We start from the raw sequence: 18,492 nt of genomic DNA on the forward strand, positions 1-18,492 counted from the left end.
TCTTCAATGGCTTTACATTCCAACTGGAACTTGGCCTGCTTCAACTTTCCTCAGTTATTAATTGCCCGCCAATGCCAATGTATCTTGTGTGGCAAGCTGGTGGCAAGTACAATGCATACACTATGCCCAGGGTGTCGAGAAAGTTTCCAACCCGAAAACATCCTAGACCGGACCGAGAATCGAACTCGCCATCTCCGGATTGGTAATCCTACGCCTTTGCTCGCAAGGCCACTGGAGACCCCGGGCCGGCTAAGGTCCTCCGAAAAATAAGTACAGAGAACAGACGTTCATCTTCAATCTCGTGGTTGTGTAAAAGTTTGTACTCGTCATTTTGAACTATGTCGTTATACCTCCGTTGCGCGGTGCTAGTGTGCTGATAAATATGGTTCAAATTTGCCGTATTTTACTTTTTAGCGCTAGTGTTCATTCCAAATTGCCCCTAGGTGGTAGCATCACACTGTTTATGTTGTGTATTCCAACACCATCGCTTAGTGAGATTGAGCTTTCATGTCGGGCAGCCGGTGTTCGCGGCGCTGAATCGCGATTTAAATCTTTACACACGATTTCCATGAAATTTTGTTCGAGCATCCACGTCTGTTCTCTGTAAAATAAGTTTATCAGAATCCGAATGAAAACACACATTAAGGTTCGACTCATTAACCGAATTAAAATTGGAAGTGCCAGTTCAAAGATTTATTAAATACCCAGTCTAAAAAAAGGCTGGAGCTTCCTCCAAAACCATTAAAACATAAATCTATCAAAAGTAATCTTGCTCTGCAAGCAGGGTTATTCGATAATTATTGAACTCATCTCACTATCTCGCCCATATTAGCGTCGAAACTAAGATAAATTAATCTACTTAGTCATTGTACGTGTCATCGACAGGTGTTTTATGAAACACTAGTGCTGTCCAATGAGCAGCTCGAAGTAGTTCCCGTCCTGCTCGTTCTTTTTTGTCAACAAATGGGCATGAGCAGGAAAGGGAGAAACTTCCAGCTACTTCAAGCTCTCAATGGACAGCACTACTATTGGAACCTTTTTACTTTACATTTGATCTGATCCAACTGGAACTGGATGTCGCATTGTGAATAAAATTTTGCTTTACTCTGGACCATTTGTGTGTCGTTAGAATAATAATTTTTGGAAGCATAATGGACTTAGCGTAAACATCTGGAAATTAAAAATATTTTTGTCTTTATTAAGGAGACTTTCAGCCCGAGGCTGGCTCGTCTCCGGAAAATTAAAAATAATAACCAACATGCACCGGAAAAAGTTCTTTTGGATGACAAGAAACCTAACTATACTGCCCATGTCGCAAATGTGCCGATTATGAGTTAATCTTAAGAATCCTAAGTAACCTAAGAATTAAATCAGTTTAGTAGTGATTCAAATTGGTGCATTTAATTTTAATATGAATCTAAGACGTGGATCTCCCAGCAGCTGCCCTAGATTTGTTTAAGCTCAGATTCAAAAGCTCAAAACTGTTGCACAGCGTTGTTCTATTTTCTGCAAATTGAATCACGAGATTCAAATATTTCTTTTATGTTTTGACGATTGAACGCGTTATGATAACTACGGAATTCGGATCAATGCACTTCACCCGGCGTTTCTGAGCAGCAAGATAATTTTCATTTATTTAAACAAAATTAAAACATTATTTTGCGTCAGATTCCAACGTGAATAGTGTTCTAAAATTAGAAGGAAAAATGAATCACTGCTGATCAATCAGTTAATTGGTTTGCAGTCTTATTTTTTCCACTTGCAAAAATTTGGTTTTAAAACAGAAAGATGCATTAGGAATTAAAAGCCCACTCTTTATAACAATACCAATTATTTGTCAAATTATTTCAGATATCTATCAAACTGTTTAGATATCGATATGGGTATCAGGCAAACTTTACAAATTTGTTATTATAATTAATTTGATATCAGCTATAGAGATAATAGCAATAAAGTTTTGAAACATATTTTAGATGGTGCGCTTCTTCTTATAACAACAGCTTAAAATCGAGCCTAAAATAAAAAAAACTGTTTATTTTGTTTTTTATTCGAATTAAATCTGTCACTGTGTCCCGTGCTTAAAGCCATCGCTTGACAGCTAGCACCAAGTTTAGCACCAAGTTTTCGGCTTCAATCACATTGTATGCAGATGACAGCCGTTTCAGGGTGCTGGTTCAAAGTAGAGATGCCCATCCGGTTTGATATTGAGCACAAAACATCATGCTATTATAGCAAACAAATGACGGTTGTCAGAATGACAGCATCTCTTATCTGTCAAAAGATACATAGGGGTGCCCATAACCGAACGGTGCCCATAACCGAACGGTGCCCACAACCGAACCTCCTCCCCTACCATTATTTCGAATACTCTTTCCCGCTAAAAGTTTAACCAGTTTATAAAGATTAGACTGGATCAAATGCAATCGCATAGTTTGTCGGCATAAAATGAGCGAATTTATCTAATTTATATTATTTATGTACATCTATTATTAGATAACGGTTTGCATTTTTAAGTCGCGAACAAAAACTATCCAGCTTTTTACGCTAGCCATAAATTAACAAGGGGTGAATCGAATTTGACATCTGCTGTGAACTAATTTTAAAATAATATCTTGGTAGCCATGAACTACTTACTGATCTGTCAATTTAACGTAAACATCAAAATATGTTCGATAATTCGAGTGCATTAATTCATGTGTTTATTCATATTTAGCTTTTTTTCAGTTAAAAACTGATTTAATTCTTTTTAGGATTTTGGCTCTAAAACACAACGGCTGTCTCTTGAAACTCTTCTGAAAATCCTTCGAATTTGGGAAGAATGGATATTAGTCTCGGATATATTCGATCGGCTCACGGCTCACAACTTCACATGATTCCATATTCAACGATATAAATAAACACTCCTTTACAGGCTACCGGAAGATTCACAGATAAAAATATGTTGTGATTTTAAATATATTTTCATGCACATATTTGGAGCATGCAAATAAACGTAACATTCAATTGATCTTACCTTTCTTTCAAATCGAAATAAACTTAAACTGTGCTTGCTTGTAAAATTCAATCAAATTTAATTGAACATCAAGTGTTTATTAGTTTGTTGAGACTAGCGGCAATTTTACACGTCGTTGAATTTTCAAAATTATTTGCTGTGTTGTTATCGGAAAACTCACTCTTTTATATAAGCATGAGGTATCAGGTTGATCAACGTTGTTGATTTACTGAATTTTTGTGACTTCTGGATAGCATGTGATAGCAGATAACATTGGGGACATCAAAGTGCTAGATCGTTACACAATGGTTGCACCAAATACAATACAATGAGAGCAAGGAACTTCTCCAATTCAATGTGGAAGTCAACTGTGCGGAGACGGGATGTAGTTATGTGTCTATATTGTAATCACAAAGCATATGATGCACCTTAAGAAACAAAAAAAAATCCCCGGAAAGTTATGCCCGAGTGATTATTATCAGCATGTCATATATTTCTTCCTCTTGGTTATCATTGTCTAGGTTTTTTTTTTTTACCGTGAATTAACAATTATAACTTTCCTCATAGATATTGTATTACTATCAAATTAATTTAAAAAAAATAAATAAAATATAAGGGCGTATGCATATAATAATAAATTATTATGGGGGGAGTTGGGGTGGGTAGCAAGAAATTAAGAGTTCAATTATATTTGAATTATCTTGTGACCACAGATTGATTATGGATTATATATTAAAATCACTGTTGAAATCTGCTTCAGGACGAAGTACGTGAAATAACATTTTTACTAGATTTCTGCAGGCTTCAGATATCAGGCTTCGGGTATCAGATAAGAATCGTCCGGGACAAATAGCTTTGCACAAATAATCACGGTGAAAAATCGTAAAAAAACAATTTTGTACCTCAGAAGCGTGCTTAGCATACATATTTGCCAAGCTAAGCTTATGATCTTCGCACCTAGAAGAAGCAAACATAAAAATATGTTATTAAGAAAACAATTGTTTTAAAAATCAAACCATGTTTCAAAGCCACGTTATATCTTTAAACAAAACAATGACAATTTTCACTGATTTTTTTTATTTCTTACAGATTGCTAAGATTAATTTATAAAAATTATGGTGGACACAGCATATGTCAAAAGGGGTGATTCAAAGCTTTATGGCACTTCCGCGTAAAAAGCTGGATATGCATTTGATTTACGCTTCGCCTTTGGCTTATTGAAGTCCTTATCTGGGGCTGCTTCCCCAGAAGCTTGTTTCATGCTCCTTTCCATTTGCATTTCCTGCTCCTTCCTTTTCCTTCCACATTCTTTTCCATCAAGTAAATAATGAAAAAGACATCCCCAAATTAGAGGAGCATGCGACGTTCTGATACATTGAAATGTTATGACCCCGGAGTTCCCAGGAAGGGACTAGCCTACATCCCAAGCTGCTGGTCTGACCAACGGCAGCTTTCGGGGTGGGCGCATTCTTTACACTTTACCTTTATGGTTTATTCAGCGGTATGGGCGGTGATGAGATGCAGTGGCAATGGCTTAGTCAGTTAGCAGTGGCACTATCGCAGATGGCGTTAGGTACTGACGCGACGTGTAACTTGATGGTCGTTGGTCAGATGGTCGTCGAATGACCCGGTGGCGTCCACGAGGTGTTGCTTCTCGACGATCTTATGGCCGAGGTAAATTCCGGAATTTTCATCCGTTGACGGAAGCCGATAACACGGCGTTAGTTGGCACGATACGTGAGAAAATCTGGGACGAACAATAGCTGTCGTTATCAGGACTGCGTATGCCAAAATGGCGATCGTGTCGTGGTACCGCTCGTCGGTCCGGGCGAGAAAGTACCTTCAGGAATACAAGAAGTCCCGGCACCCCTGGGCAGAATGCAGAATGCAGGTCTTCCCAAGCTCAGGGACGATCGGCTTCTTCACTACGCACCGCTCACTAGAAGTCGTCTGCCGACCGGATAGCTTTGGTCCACGGAAGTCGTCTCGCAGAACTGGGGCCAACAGTTGTCAACCCCCAACTAATAACCAAACGTTGACCAGCCAAATGGTGAATTACCTCGCTCCGGAGGTGCACTTAGGCACGCGGAAAACTACCAGCAAAAGGAAGCCGATTTGCAGATGGCGTTCTCGTAGTAATAACACCTACAACAGTTGGTGAAAGGCGTCGAAAAGGCGCAATCACCACACACGCACGTAGCTGGATTCCCACTTAGTTCGCTCCCGAACGTCAAACTATCGGACTGACTATTTGGGTTGATTTACCACTTATCAAATTCCGAGTTTCACGAGGAATGGAATAAACTTCAAAGATGCGGGTTGGCTGTGGGTTTTTAGTATCTCGTACCTCGACTGATCGCTTTATTCCTTTCTTCATCGAAGACTCTGGAGCACATATTTTTGTTAACCGTATTCTCTTGCCACCCACTTTGCCCGTTTTAAAATTACGATTAGACACTAACTTGACAAATTATTTCGGTAACACCCTGTATCAGTCAGTCATCAGGGCCTTCCGGAAATACGTCAAATGTTTGATTATGTATGTAGTCCCCGAGAGAATCGTAATAAAAGGTTAAATTTGTATCACTTTGAACCAGTGAATTTTTGAATAATTTGTCATCATTTCCTATAGCGGAATTCTGGATTTTGGCGCCCCCCCTAAGGCCAGGTGCCCTTGGCGGGGGGCAACCCGGCCAACCACACGCTACGGCGCTGAGTACACAGAATTTAAAGATGAAAATTTAAAAAAATGAATAAATATAAAAACGTTTTAAAAGCAGAAGATCACCATTAACCAAGTAAATAACCTAAGACGCGTATTTTCCCAGTCCGGCATAAAGAATGTGCACAGCAAAAAGTAGTCACCGAAAATGGTTCAACACAGTTTTCTCAGTGCACGCATACTTAATACGAACACCACAATATGAAGATAAATTTATGTGTGAAATGGTAAAAATATCATTTCCAACATGCCTCTGTTGTTCAGAAAAATGGCGTCGAATCAATAACACGTGCGCGAACTAAATTTGCACAAAAGGTGGCAAATCCGAATATGTCGCAAGGCGACATTGCAAAATCGTTGAATATCGCAAAATCTGAGATTACTGTTTTATACCTCGAATCAAAGGAGAGGTGTTGCGGAGCATTTTAGGCAGAAAAAACTGTCGAAGTTCCCAAAGAAATTTCTCGTATGGCAAGCAATGTGTGGCTGCGGTCTCAGAAGCGGTCATTTTCGTCACAATCGGTACTATAAATTCGCAAATTTACGTTGACGAATGTCTGAATAAACGACTCTTGCCATTTATTCGGAAACATGAAGGTATAATTCTGTTCTGGTCAGGTCTAGCATCTTGTCACTACGAAAAACTGGTTCAAAACTGGTACGCTGCTAATAGCGTTAATGTTGTCCAGAAGGAGTCCAACCTCCCAAATTCACCTGTGCTCCGTCTAGTCGAAAAGTACTAGGCCCTGGTTAAAAGGAATCTTCTAGACACAAATAATTTAGCAAATAATGAGAAAAGCTTCAGGCGTAACTGGCAAAAGGCTGCCATATTAGTGACGGATGATGCCGTGCAAAACCTCATGAATGGTGTCAAGAGAAAAGTACGGGCATTTGCATACAAAATGTCAAATTCACTGAATTAATTATGTATGGAAATTTCACTTTGATTTTCTATGAATTAAACGTTATGTTGTTGAATTTTATTTAAATTCCTTCCTGTAACACTATGTTTCCGGTGACCACTTTTTGCTGTGCACATTCTTTAATTGAGTTAATAAAACCAAAAAAATGGATTTGCAGTCCAAATATCTCCTAGTTGCATAAAGCCACTATTTAGTTTGTTTTTATCTAACCGTCAATCGTTTGTTTGATTGCAGCGTCGCTCCCTAGATCTATTTCAATTCGGGCTGATGAATTTCTTCAGAAAATCATGAAAACGTTGTATTTCGAAAATTTCTCAACTTTCCCCGTCAAATGTCCAAATATCCCAAGATCGATATAGGCGCACGAATCAAAAAGGCTATTGCTGGCTTTGCGAGTTTAAGAAATATCTGAAAATAAAACTGGCAGATAAGTATAAGTTGAAAATCCGAATTTTCAACTCTAACGTAAAATCTGTGATGTTATATGGTAGCGAAACATGGTATGTATCAATGGAAAACACTCAACGGCGTCAAGCGTTCTTCAATAGATGTCTGCGGTACTTAGTTCGCAACACAACAGTTACTGTATCTCAAACAACGAACTCCATCGTCATTGTCACTAGAGGACGTAGGGGTGGAACGAAATTTGTAAACAAGTAGGGTTAAGGCAGGCATTTTCGTCTTATCGTCATAGTCTAAAATATCAATAAAATAGAAGCTTTTTTGCCAAATTCATCCATACCCAATCGTAGGCTTAGGCGAAACGTTCTGCTATAGTGGAGTCCTAGCAAAATGACGTTGCTTTCATTGATTTTAGCCCCTATGACGATGGACGGAAATACCTGCCGTGTCCCTACTTGATTGCAACCTAGCTGAACATCGCAGAAGAGGCAGCCCCAGAGGATTATGGCCACACATTCCCAATCTCTATATATAAAAATAAGTTTACATTTCCTTTGAGGCAATATAAGTTACAAACGGATGGACCGATTTGCAAGATTTCCTCACTAATCGATTTTTCTTGGAATCAGCTGTGTTTATATTTACGAAGAGGGATACAAATTGACGGGGGAAAGTTGTGCGTTTCTACAATCCAGCACATGATTTGACAGGTCAAAAACAACCCGAGCAAGATCCGGCAGGTTCGTCTAGTAAAGAAACAAAAAAAAATCGACCAGGATGAAGATCTTTGGACATTTTCCAGGATGAAGATCTTTCAAGTAGGCTCTTTGTACCATTCGGGGTGTATGGGCCAGTATTATAAGAATCAGTTTGCTATAACTTTAATCAACAGTTTTATAACATCACTAACTATATACACTGCAGTCGCCTCTCCACATTTCGATATTGAAGGGACCATCGAGATAGGTAGGGATCGAGGAGTGGAAGGAAAATTGAAATGGGTACTAGATCCAAAAAAGCTCGTTGCTATGAAAAACGACAACAAAACAAATGTCGTTTCCTATTGTTGATGTGTTTGTTATTGCACAAGGATAGTCTAATAACCTAAAAAATTGAACATATCGACATAAGGAAAGTGAATCCTAAACAAAATATGACCAGAACACATCGAGATAGAAAGATTTCGAGATAGGAAGGTTATCGAGATGTACAAAGCTCAAATGTATGTAGATTGAAGGGATTGGGGAAACCATCGACATAGGGAGATATTTCGAGATATAGAACATCGAGATGTAGAGAGTCGACTGTAATAATATTAACAAAAAAAATTATATCCTGTTTTAGGAGAAACGCCCTATTTGCTGCCTGGTTGAAGATGGTACAATGGACCCTGAACCTCTTTCTACACTCACTAGATCGTTCCTGGGAATTTTTCATCTCGGCCATATGATGAATCTTAGATGTTCTTGTCCAGTGCGGGATTTATTTTGGATCTGTTGCGCAGCTCTCCCAGAGCGACATGCCGTATTCGATGACGGGGAGGATGATTTGCTTGTAGACAACAAACTTATTTTTCAGGGTCAATCAAGACCGGCGGTAGATCAGTGGCTATAAAAGTTTGAGCAAGACGTTGCACTTTGTCACTGTTTTATTAACCTGTTGCCTGAAAACAACCTTGCTGTCGAGGGTTCAGCCAAGATAGTTGGCCTCATTGGCACATTAAAGGTGATAAGGAAATTATTTAGAGCTTTCCAGTGAAATGTCTTCACCTATCGAGGCATTAGGGGTGATCCTCAGCTGGAACAAGCCTGGGGAATTTCGAGTGGGGGAAGATGATGGCCTGAGTCCTCATCGCATTGATACAGATCTTCCAGCTGATTAGGTATTCGGTCAGAACATCCAGCCCTCGTTAGAGTTTTGCTACTAGCGCTCTGATCTCTCTACTTTAGTAGACGAGAGAAGTATCATTTGCGAACAGAGATAGAATGCCGCCTACTGGAGGTTCCGGCATGTCAGAGTTGACCAGGTTGAACAGCAGGGCACCGAGCATACTTCCTTTGAGGAACGCCTGCGACGATGTCGTGCGCATTGGAACTTGCTCCGCTGATTGAGACCCGGAATGTCTTAGAGACATACTTGTTCCGTCTGAGAACATTGGTAACTCGGGTCAGTTAATGTACGTTTCCGACCACGTCGGAAACCAAACTGTTCCTCGAGTAAGATGTTGTGGTGTTCGGCAGACTCAAGTAACCGGCTGTGAATCGCCTTTTCAAACAGCTTGGATAGCCCTGAGAGAAGGCTGATGAGGCGATAACTTTTCGGAGAGGATCCTTCCCAGGACCCTTTCCAGGCTTCCGAATGGGGATAACTATGGCTGACTTCCAGGACGATTGGAAGTAGCTGCTCGAAGAATGGAGCACTCATGTTTTTGAGTTCAAGATTCAGGATGCTGTCGTAGCCTGGGGCCTTCATGTTTTTCGATGATTTGATATAGGGCCCCAATTCACCAGCTAAGAGCTCCAACTCCTACAAGAAAACGTTGGAAATAAGATGGATGTTGTTAGCATGCTCGTTAACGGCTGCTTCGTGTGGACTGATGATGTTCTGTCCAAGATTGTGCGAGCTGACAAAGTGACGACCTATTTCGGCGACCTTCTCTGCAGGAGTTATCAAGCGATCCTTAGAGCCATTGCTGTCTAATGGGATCAATTAAAGGTGCTGGTGGAGGCCTTCTTCCGGATTTCCAAAAACGCCGCCCACTTTAGACAGTCTTTGGTTTTACACGGTCGTGATATCTCCTCATCTTGTCGTGACGAGCGATTTTGTGCACGCCCACTTGCTTCAGACCGCAGCTCTCGAGTTCGGCAATTAGATCTTCTTCCTTCGTGCCGTGAAGCCCTCGCAGCAAAGCCTTGAGCGGCTTCGTGGTGGGGTGGTCATGAGTGTAGTACTCAATAATTGATCTTATAAGGTTAAGAGCTAATAGGAGCTATCCGGAATCATTTCACAAAAAAAAAATCCGACAAGAAGGAAGATGGGTTTTGCCCTTCGATAACAATAGGTCGTCGGGTAGTGCTGGCAGGAACATTGATTTCTTGCACATGGTTTGAACAATCAATTTTCGAAACGTAATAACATTTTTTTAAACTTTCCAGCTACGTACCTTCTTCGGCATAGTCTTTCGGCATCTTCCAGACTATATGCTAACGTTTTGAGTTACGTGGTTGATGATAAATTGAAGCCGCTAATAGCAAAAATGTGAAAAAGTAAGTTTTCCCATACTAATTAGACCTGGGCGCCGCCGCGCCACGCCGCCGTCGCCGGTGGTTTTACTCGCGCCGCCGCTGCCGACAATTTTGGGTCGGGCACCGCCGATCATAATTTTGTACGCCGATAACTAATCGCAATAAAAAAAAACTTTGTTGTACGAGAAAGGCAAAAATTAATTAGGGTGAGTGTACCGGTAATAGTGAGTGTACCAGTAATAGTGGTAGTGCAACATTTATTATTCATTCCAAAGATTTTGCGGCTATGTTATATAACGGAACATTTCTCATAAATATTTAGGAATATATCTATGATTGGACGAATTTTAATATTTTTTAAACCCGTGTATTCGACACATTTGGACCAATTTTTTTTCAAGCTTGCAAAATTCACCAACTCTTACGAAAATCGTAACGAATCAATGAAATTTCATAAGGCAAAAAATCATACATAAATATATTTTTTACAAGAACTTGATATATAGAATTAATCTAGGGAAAGAAATGAGCAAGAATCATGCATAAAACATACAACTAATAGCAAATTGGTCCGTAAAACGCAAACTCCACTATAGGAACCATGAAGGCACTTCTGTTCCTATAATAGTGGCAGTGTTAAAGTTGTATCTTTGAGTGAAACTTGATTATGCATATGTACAACATGTGATAGATTTAGTTCGGAAAAGGTATTGGAGGGTAACCGCCCCTTCGGTGGGGTTTGATCCCACGACCCCAGTTCGCATGACAGGTGCTTTCCCTACTAAGCTACGAAGGACCTCCGTCGAAAAAACTATTTATGATGCGTGTAGCCTGCACGGAATACCTGAGTCAACTATCCGCTTTCGCATGAGTGGAAAATGGAGCGAAAAATTGACTAAAGGGCCTCCAACAATTCTTTCTCCGGAAGAGGAACGGGAAATTGTAGCATGGCTTAAAGCGATGGAGCGCAAGGGTTTTCCTGTGGTAAAACAGTCTCTATTAAGTAAAATAAAGTCATTTTTCAATTCCTGTGGTAGACCTAATCCTTTTAAAGATAACGTACCAGGTAGGTGTACAAACCCGATTGAAAGAGTATAAAATAATATTTATTTTTCGGTAATTTCTAGGAAGAAAATGGTTCACCCGGTTTCTGGCTCGTCACAATGACATCACAGTCAGAACTCCAGAACAAGTAACAGCCGCAAGCTCAAAGGTATCTGAATCGGACATTAGAGGTTGGTTTAAAATGGTTGGGGACTACTTGGTAAGCGAAGGATTATCGGACGCCCTTGAAGATCCTCAGAGAGTATACAATGGGGACGAGACTTCATTTGTCTTGCATCCTACTACCAAGGCAGTGCTGGCTACAACGGGAAACAAAAATGTGTATGAAGTTCAGCATGCCGATGGACATTCAAACGTAACTGTAATGTTCAGTTTTGGAGCTGACGGAAGCGTTCGCCGGTTCAGAGGATCCGTCCAGAAACCCTTCACCAGTTTCCTGGAGAATGGGGAGTTGGAAAAAGTCCAAATGGTTGGATGAACGTCGAAAATTTTATGTTGTACGTGAGGAAAATTTTCTATCCTTTCCTTCTCAAGAAGAAAGTCAAATTCCCGATCATCTACTTTGTCGACGGACACTCGTCGCATACAGCGCAGGAAGTAGCAGATTTGTGTTTGGATCTTGGAATCGATTTAGTAGCACTTTATCCGAACACGACACGAATAACTCAACCAGCGGACGTTGCAATATTCAAGCCATTAAAAAGCGCGTGGAAATTAGCTGTCATAGAGTGGCGAATGGATAATGGGGGAGACATATTGTCGTTGCAGCATTTTCCGTCTGTACTTCAGAGAGCAATGGACTCAGGAATTAGACAACCCAGTATCATCAACGGTTTTTACGTGTGTGGATTGTATCCCTTTGGTCCAGAAAACGTTGACTTCACAAAATGCTTGGCACAGCCTGTCAATGACACTTCTGTAGGTGAACTATCATGCGATGCCACAAACTTGGATCAAACAATAACGGTGCCAAATGATCAGTCGCCAACACCCGACTGTGTGGACATCGATATCTCCCAAGATTACGTGTTAATTCCGATCGGTACGATTAAGGAAGCATTAGACGACATAGGTACCGAACGTCTATCAAGGATAAGAACTCATCAAGGCTTGACTGAAGAAGAAGAAATTATTCGTTCTCTGTACGAGAAACTGCTGGCACCACAACTGTCGCTGCTACCTGTAGGTGGCATGAGTGAAACAGATATTAGTGTTTCAGATGGTCAGCCTGTGCCGAATACCGAAGTATCTATTCAAGACAATGCTACTATTGGTGACGAAGTCAGTGGAAATGAGTTATGCGGGGTAACAGCATCTGTACTGACGAATAGTAATGTCATTCAGAGTAAAGATAAAAGGAAGGCCGATGGTATTGCCGAATTTCTACATACTCCACCAACACCAAAACGAAGCAAGCAACATCGAAATTATGCTCGGAAATTTTTCCCGATTCTGACAGCAGAGGAACGTCTAAACGAAATTCGTCGTTTGGAATTGGAAAAAGAAAACGTATTGCAGGATAAAAAGGAGAAAGCTGAGCAAAGAAAAAGAAATAAGGAACTTGCTGAAGCAATGAAAGCAAAAAAGTCTGCAGAGAGGGAGGAAATGAAGAAGCGGACATCGGAGCTCCGCGAACAGAAGCGTCAGGAAGTATTGCACAGAAAAAACGAACGAGAACTCAACAGGAAACATAAGCAGATGAAAGCGGATGAAGTTAAGAAAGATAAACTCGAACTTCTACAAGCTCTGAAGCTTTCTGAGCATCAAATATGAGTAGCGTACTGCCTTCTTCCCAGTTCTTATTACATTACATCTTGTTATTCTATACAAACATGAATTGTTGATTTAAATGTTGCTTTTATATTTATGCCATAAACTTCAAGTACGAAATATACCTAATTGTTTCACATTCACTTTGAAATTTCGTGTCACTTATTCAATGTGCTATGATGCACATAACTAGCATTGAAAGAAAGTTAAACTTGTTCAAACTTGTGGGCTTCGTGGCTGGGCAGTTACTGACGCCAACCGTCTAGTCGCATGTGCTATGGAGTGTGGGTTCGTTTCCTGCCCCGGTAAAGAGAAAACTTTCCGTGATACGAAAAGTTCTCCACTGATCCAATGGGTGTTGTGTCCTGTCCATTGTCTCAAGCTAGGTGCTAAGTGTTCACTCTGTACGACCTCAGGTCGAAGACGGTGTTCCTGTCTTTTTATAAATTTAATGAAAATTTTAGATTGGACAAGTTATTTGGTTATCTCAGTTGAATGCAGTTTACTTGCGAAAAGTTGAACGTGTTGTAGACTTTTCACGTCGAAGTAAGTAACTTGATCTATTCACAAATATTTGAAAATTTGATTCCACTATTACTGGAACATCATTCACTATTATTGGAACAATGCCACTATCACTGGAACAAACACCATTTTAAATTTATCAATATTTCTCATAAATTAGCTGGGAAATACGCTATTTCAGAGTATAACATATATGTTTATATCTCTATGAATGATAATCTCATAAAATTATGTACGACTATGCTAGATAAATATATTTTATTTAGTTTTTAATTTTAGATAGCGCTTAGACCAGTGATCCCCAAAGTGCGGCCCGCGGGCCGCATGGGGCCCTCGAAGCCATTTCCTGCGGCCCGCGAAGGATTTCTGAATATACACTACATGTGGCCCGTTTATATGCATATGAAACGCTATTCATCATACTCAGTTTTTTGTTTTACTCAGGGAATCTGTCAAGTTCACAACATTACGATGTATAAGCACCATCATGATTAATTAAATTCATCAGTTCATAGATGTTACGTAGGCCAACAGCAAACAACTTCGATGGTATTGCCCCGGGCTATGAAAATAGCAAATTCGTCCATTTTTTCGCAGATTCCAATGGTCAAAAACGGTCAAACTAATGTTGTCATATACTGCTCTGAAATAAGGAAACTTTCAATACAAGTGAGGGTTTGGCAAAATTTAAATTTCCTTTATTTTTAACTTAAGAAAGCAAGCTGAAGATTAACGTACTTTACGCTACCGTCGTGCATGGCTTTTTTTGACTGCGGGAGCTACTTTGGATTTTTGATTTTCTAAAAAAAACTAAACGGAAAAAATACCAAATTTGAAACAGAAAGTTGCCATCCAACAATACAAACAACCATCCAACCAATCAACACTGTGATAATGGCAATTTGAGAGTAATTTACTTTATAATTTTTGTTTCAAAATGTCCAAAATAGCCTTCGATCTATCAAAAGAACCCTCGATCGATGGTACCTAAAATATTAAACAAACTCAAGAATTTCCCAAGATCCGATTAGTTGACGAGTAAAAGGTTTCTGAAAAAATCAAATGATCGCAAATCTGGAAACAAGGCACATAGTGCGGAAATCAGATTTATTCGATTTCTATTCAAAATTGCTGGTAAGTTAACTTCGCTTTGAAACATGTTTGTCGTTACTTGATACGACAAACTATGATCAATGGTGGCTCGAAATCTCAATTTTTATCTATTCGTTCAATGACACAGAATTGGGAGATTTCAATATTTCGACTGCTTAAATAGGAAATAAAACTATCAGTTTATTTATTTCATGCTAAACGCGCATACATTTTGCATATTTAAAGTCCTTGAACGGATGGAATGAGGTTAAGGAATCGTTACTGTTATGTGTAGTGAACAATAATCCTTCAACAAATATTCAAAATCTTAGAATCGTACGGCATATGATCATTTGGGAAAGAAGATTAATATATCTTCTGCAAACTATGCTAAAAACAGTTGCGAAAAGATTTTTATCGTCTTAAATATTAACTCCGGTGATAAAGCCCGTAGAATAAAATGTTTTTACAAGTATGTTATTTAAAGAAGATTCATCGCAACAAATTTTATTGAAATGTGAAATAGATATTCAAAATAATTTATTAAGCAGTAAAAATCTACATGAAATGAAAAACAAATCATGCAAATGTACTGTGGCCCGCTTCAACAGTTCGAAATTGCTATGCGGCCCTTGATAGTAAGCATGCTGGGGACCACTGGCTTAGACTCACTATTACTGGTACAGCCACCCTAACTTAAGTCGAGTCGAGCCAAGCACGAGACACTGAAAACAGCCTAATACTTGATGTCGAAATACGTATCTTTGAAGAAATACAGCGTGGTGGAGTTAATTGGAATAGTACTAAACTAGTCTTATGGCAGTTCATAAATGTTGTTAAGGTGGATCTCGTCAAAATTCATTTTCAAATATACCTCAAGCGATGGTGTCTCTAAGTCGGTGAAGTGACATACATACATTGTCTTGTTTAATTAATAGGTTGGTTGATTACTTTGAGAGTTTGAACTTTATGTAGTATAATATGTTAAGACGCGCGCTATAAAGCAAGACCATGCGTAGGGTGGCTGGGTTCGATTCCCGGTGCCGGTCTAGGCAATTTTCGGCTTGGAAATTGTCTCGACTTCCCTGGGCATAAAAGTATCATCGTGTTAGCCTCATGATATACAAATGCAAAAATGGTAACCTATGGCTTAGAAACCTTGCAGTTAATAACTGTGGAAGTGCTTAATGAACACTAAGCTGCGAGGCGGCTCTGTCCCAGTGTGGGGATGTAATGCCAATAAGAAGAAGATGTTATACATAAATCGTTAAACTGACCTTTAGAATGCGTTAAGCCAAGGCTTCATTCAGTTGGGCACCTAAACTTGTAGGTGACTCGCAAAATGGGTTTGTTGTGGTTCATAAGCTTTTGTGGGGTACTTTTGTGGGTATGCATGCCCAAAGCGTCCTTATTCTTAAAGAATCTGACATTGGTGCAGGAAAATTATTGCAGTTTAGAATTTTCAAGTTAAATGTTACATAAGTTATTTTGACAATATTTTTTTTTTGTTTATTTAAATCAAATATAGTATATTAACAATATAGTCCACTTCGTAAATCCCCATATATTAGGCAAGAGACAGCACATTCACACCATCTTGCGTCACAAAAGGTAACTATCGCCTGAAAACGATAGCCAAGGGGTGCGTTAATTGCAAAAATTACACTTATTTTACAATTTTTGAAAATTTAAATTACATTTTCCAAAATTTTATTTTTAAACTCAAATATTAAAATGGGGTTATGTGATGATTTCTAGCATATTATTTCGAAATGTTATGTTGCATATTGTATTATACGTTTTGGCACCCCTCGGAATGTCTCTTCACTACATTGCTTGCCTTTTGTGACACCGCGGCGCTACTGCGTTGTCTCTTCAAATCAGCCAGAGTGGACTATATTGGTAATAGAGTATATTTGTTTAAATCAACTTATTTAATCAGTTTTCTTTGTTTGTAGATTTGTGCTATCAAAATAATAAAATAATTAAATTCCAAATGTTCTATCAGAAGCTCAACGCATCCCGCAAAGGCTTCGTGCCGCGAGCCGAAATGTGCCGGGATAAGGATGGGAGCATCTTGACGGACGAACGTGTGGTGATCGAAAGGTGGAAGCAGCACTACGAGGAACATCTGAATGGCGCTGAGAGTACAGGCAATGAAAGTCAAGGCATCGGAGGAGATGACTACCTCAGTTCAGCGGACGATGGAAGCCAACCAGCCCCCACCTTGAGGGAAGTTAAGGATGCCATTCAACAGCTAAAGACCAATAAAGCAGCTGGTAAGGATGGTATCGGAGCTGAGCTCATCAAGATGGGCCCGGAAAAGCTGGCCACTTGCCTGCACAAACTGATAGTCAGAATCTGGGAAAACGAACAGCTACCGGAGGAGTGGAAGAAAGGGGTTATATGCCCAATCTACAAGAAAGGCGACAAACTGGAGTGTGAGAACTTTCGAGCGATCACCATCCTTAATGCCGCCTACAAAGTGATATCCCAGATCATCTTCCGTCGTCTGTCACCATTAGTGAACGAGTTCGTGGGAAGTTATCAAGCCGGCTTCGTTGACGGCCGCTCGACAACGGACCAGATCTTTACTGTACGGCAAATCCTTCAAAAATGCCGTGAATACCAGGTCCCAACGCACCATCTGTTCGTTGATTTCAAGGCGGCATACGACAGTATAGACCGCGTAGAGCTATGGAAAATTATGGACGAGAACAGCTTCCCTGGAAAGCTTACCAGACTGATCAAAGCAACGGTGGATGGTGTGCAAAACTGTGTGTAGATCTCGGTGGTCGCCGCCACATCAATAGAATCGCGCCGGGGACTAAGACAAGGTGATGGACTTTCGTGCCTGTTGTTCAACATTGCGCTAGAAGGTGTCATGCGGAGAGCCGGGTGTAACAGCCGGGGTACGATTTTCAACAGATCCAGTCAATTTATTTGCTTCGCGGATGACATGGACATTGTCGGCCGAACATTTGCAAAGGTGGCAGAACTGTACACCCGCCTGAAACGTGAAGCAACAAAAGTTGGACTGGTGGTGAATGCGTCAAAGACAAAGTACATGCTTGTGGGCGGAACCGAGCGCGACAGGGCCCGCCTGGGAAGCAGTGTTACGATAGACGGGGATACCTTCGAGGTGGTCGAGGAATTCGTCTACCTCGGATCCTTGCTAACGGCTGACAACAACGTTAGTCGTGAAATACGAAGGCGCATCATCTGTGGAAGTCGGGCCTACTACGGGCTCCAGAAGAAACTGCGGTCGAAAAAGATTCGCCACCGCACCAAATGTGTCATGTACAAGACGTTAATAAGACCGGTAGTCCTCTACGGACATGAAACATGGACAATGCTCGAGGAGGACTTGCAAGCACTCGGAGTATTCGAGAGACGGGTGCTTAGGACCATCTTTGGCGGTGTACAAGAAGACGGTGTGTGGCGGCGAAGAATGAACCATGAGCTCGCCCACCTCTACGGCGAACCCAGTATCCAGAAGGTAGCTAAAGCCGGAAGGGTACGATGGGCAGGGCATGTTGCAAGAATGCCGGACAACAACCCTGCAAAGATGGTGTTCGCTTCCGATCCGGCAGGTACGAGACGACGTGGAGCGCAGCGAGCGAGATGGGCAGACCAGGTGCAGAACGACTTGGCGAGCGTGGGGCGTATTCGAGGATGGAGAGATGCGGCCTCGAACCGTGTATTGTGGCGTCAAATTGTTGATTCAGTGTTATCTGTATAGATGTAGACTAAATA

This window comes from Armigeres subalbatus, chromosome 3 (genome assembly GCF_024139115.2).
Source record: "Armigeres subalbatus isolate Guangzhou_Male chromosome 3, GZ_Asu_2, whole genome shotgun sequence".
NCBI lineage: Eukaryota > Metazoa > Arthropoda > Insecta > Diptera > Culicidae > Armigeres > Armigeres subalbatus.